At 36.8% G+C, this 3,931-nt stretch overlaps 1 long non-coding RNA gene across 1 annotated transcript; it reads left to right on the forward strand.

Annotated features, from left to right (window-relative positions):
- Positions 1–2,946: 2,946 nt before the first annotated feature.
- LOC138473568 (uncharacterized) lies at positions 2,947–3,540 on the forward strand. The gene is made up of 2 exons (XR_011268785.1): positions 2,947–3,046; positions 3,430–3,540. It is a non-coding gene; the product is annotated as an uncharacterized lncRNA (long non-coding RNA).
- The last annotated feature ends 391 nt before the right edge of the window (positions 3,541–3,931 follow it).

A 3,931-nucleotide genomic window follows, 5' to 3' on the forward strand; every position in this document is an offset into this window, starting at 1 on the left:
TGACAACAAAATAAAAATTGGGTCAGATCAAGAAAAAGTGCAATGATGCAAAAGGACGCAGAGATTATGTTGCAGAAACTTGCAAAACAAAACATGAGACGTGTAGATTAATAAACTCACTGAATGTTCTGCAGTAAGCCCTGTCGATAAACGCAGCTGTGAACGCCACATGGGTGCAGCACTTTGCAACATTATTTAGCATAGAAAAAGAGGATTCTAACCAAGTATTGCAAGTTGGCCCTGGGCAATGGACATTTGTGACAGATAAGGAGGACATAATGCCTTCGATTGGGAAGGCAAGTAATTTGCAGGCTCCTGGGCCAGATGGTATGACAAACGCACACCTCAAAGAAGACACAGAATATGGACCTACCTTTTTGGAATATTGTACTTCCAGATCAAGATGCAAAAAAGAATACCACAATTGTGGAAATCATCTATAGTTGTGAAAAACTGTGGCTTTGAAAAACCTTGCTCCACCAGGGCGACTCCTTACAATCCCGATAGTTATACGTGCAAGATTAAAAGTTTCAAAATCCGGTCAATGAAGTCGCAGGTCAACTGTATAAGGACGGTAAAAAGCCTAACCGTCCCATACGTTGAAGAAATTTATTAATGAAAATACAGGACTCTGCGCCAACAACTCAAGTTGAGTTAAATCTTAGATTATGCTTTATTGATCATCCATGACCATTGAGCCCATAATTGATAACATGTTTCGGCTCCACTGAGCCTTTTTCAAATCCGGGCTACCCATAATTGTAATATAGGACATACAATATATCATAGTCAAAAAAACAATTTGTATGAACGACATCATAAAGTAAAACATAATACCAGTTTTCAAATATCGTGACCACAAAATGTGCATAATAACATGAAAGAAATTAGACAGAAAAACAAGGATGGCAAAAGGGAAGGTTTCATGGGTGTAGAAAAATAGGCAAACATATCATAATACATTGTTATGTTTGAGTAAACAGAAAAAGAGCACAAAAAACAGAAACAAAAACACAAACAAAAAGAAAAAAGAACCCATTAGTAATCATTATTCTTCAATTCATTGAATAATATAACCAAATTCTACAATGGTCCCTTGAGACAAACTGACAACTTGGTGGATATCCTTACCCGAAATTTGATGTAACCAGTTCTTATGACTATTTGTCCAAAAGTTGTCATTTTCGACCAACTATCACCAATATACCATTGGGTGAATATATCAGAGCGAGACGAAATTGTAATAGTAATTTAAAATTTGAAGAGGAATGTAATCTATTACAACGACGTTTTAGAAGGAGGGGATATGCCCAAAAAGACATAAGTAAAGCATATAAGAGAACCAAATTGATGCAGCAGCAGGATACTTTGAGACAGAGACAAGGGAATAATTTGGAAGCTAACATGCCGATTAGCTTTATCACTCAATATTGTTCAGATCACCAGAGATTACGAAAAATTTTGAATAAACATTGGTACCTACTTAAATTGGACAGTCATATTGGTGAGTTTGTGAGTGATCATCCACGCATTACCTTCAGAAGAGCAAATACACTTAAATCTATCCTTAGTCCATCGTTATTACCGGACATTGAGAGCACTACTCAAGGTACATGGTTACACAAGAAAGATTCTGGTTTCAGGAAATGTGGAGTTTGTCCACAATGTAAATATGCATACCAAAGAACAACAGAATTTGAAGATAAAAATGGAAAATGTTGGATCATTAAACAAGGAATCAATTGCAAAACAACTTTTGTAGTATATGGCATCATCTGTGTCTGCCACAAACTATATATTGGTAGCACCAAGAGACAGTTGAGAATCCGTATCCGTGAACATTTAGCCAAAATTGGCAGTCAAGACCCATCACTTCCGTTAGCTGAACATTGGCAAAAAACACATCAGCCACATCTCAAATCGGAAATTAGATTCATTGGTCTTAAACAAGTATCCTTGAACAAAAGAGGTGGTGACAGAGTGAGGGCGTTACGACAAGCGGAAGCAAGAGCAATTTGTTACTTCAATTCGACAAATACAGGACTTAATACAGATAATGAAATGGTTTCATTCTTGTGAGATGTAGTACATTGCAATCTGGCTTCTCAAGCTCGAATGATTTTCATTGTTATACTTGATTTAGAACACGGCTCATTGTTTATTAGGAGGTTACATGTATTTCAGGGTGTTGTTAAAGGGATACCCCATCATAATTGGTAGCCCAGTATGTTATTTGAATGTTGTGTGTAATGCTCACCAACCTTTTGTAGTTAGGTGCATTAGTGCCCGTGATTATACATTATTGTGATAGTAAACATTTAAGTATTCAACAAATATAAATTGGGTTAGGAGAAGCGTATACATGCTTTGTTAGTTTTTCAGGCTTTATTCAAATATTTTGAATTATATAGCATATGTAATTTGTAGAATGCTGGGGGATAGAATGCGGTTTTCAATGACAATGCTTTTCCTTGCGTCGCCGTGGTAACCGCGCACAGTGATGACGCCTAGTATAAGAAGGCATACCTGGTAAGCGTTCGGCTTACCTGCCGACGCGTGTGACTGTTTGTGTTCCAGGAACTGGTAAGAGAGGACCGCTTATCTCATGGTTTACTTTTCAATGAGATTTAGCTTTAATGGTACTTGACGAGTAGCAACCAAATAAGCTATATGTTGTGCTTTCCGTACTTGAAATACGTGTTCTATATTTGAAATGCGTCATCATGTCACGTAATGATGGTTAATTACAATTGTCTTCACTACGGAACTTATAATGAATTGTTTTGAATAAGGCAGAAATGGCCTGTGACCATTAAGTAGAGTTGTTTTGCCCGTTTGGAGGAGGGCGGGATTTATTCTCATAAGTGAAAATGCCTAGTTGCCATAGGCAACCTTGATATACAAAATTAATGTATATTCTAAATTGGACAATCAGTTTTATTTACCTTCGCTACTTACATTTTTTGTTTAGATTGATATTGGGGATTGTACCCCGTTACTACTACATGGACAAATAGTCATAAGAACTGGTTACATCAAATTTCGGGTAAGGATATCCACCAAGTTGTCAGTTTGTCTCAAGGGACCATTGTAGAATTTGGTTATATTATTCAATGAATTGAAGAATAATGATTACTAATGGGTTCTTTTTTCTTTTTGTTTGTGTTTTTGTTTCTGTTTTTTGTGCTCTTTTTCTGTTTACTCAAACATAACAATGTATTATGATATGTTTGCCTATTTTTCTACACCCATGAACCCTTCCCTTTTGCCCATCCTTGTTTTTCTGTCTAATTTCTTTCATGTTATTATGCACATTTTGTGGTCACGATATTTGAAAACTGGTATTATGTTTTACTTTATGATGTCGTTCATACAAATTGTTTTTTTGACTATGATATATTGTATGTCCTATATTACAATTATGGGTAGCCCGGATTTGAAAAAGGCTCAGTGGAGCCGAAACATGTTATCAATTATGGGCTCAATGGTCATGGATGATCAATAAAGCATAATCTAAGATTTAACTCAACTTGAGTTGTTGTCGCAGAGTCCTGTATTTTCATTAATAAATTTCATCTATAGTTGTGCCTATTTTCAAGAAGGGAGATAGGGTGGGCACATGGGATCCGCCCTATCGCCCTTCTTGATGAAGCAGGCAACATATTTGCTGCTTTGATTTTGAATGACTTTACAGACTGGATGAGAGACTCCGGTCACTATGACAATTTCCAATCAGGGTTCGTAAAGGAGGTGGGCACATCCCTGAATGTCGTTTTGAACAATATTTTGAAAATGCGGGCATTTATTGACTTGGCCCAGGTCTTTCATTCCATTGATAGAATGCTCCTTTGGATCAAACTGAATAGTTCGGGTTGCCCGAGGGACCTACTGGAAGCTATTAAAGATCTATACTCGGAGACCTCCTTGAAAA

This window comes from Ambystoma mexicanum, chromosome 8 (genome assembly GCF_040938575.1).
Source record: "Ambystoma mexicanum isolate Mex_15411 chromosome 8, UKY_AmexF1_1, whole genome shotgun sequence".
Taxonomy (NCBI): domain Eukaryota; kingdom Metazoa; phylum Chordata; class Amphibia; order Caudata; family Ambystomatidae; genus Ambystoma; species Ambystoma mexicanum.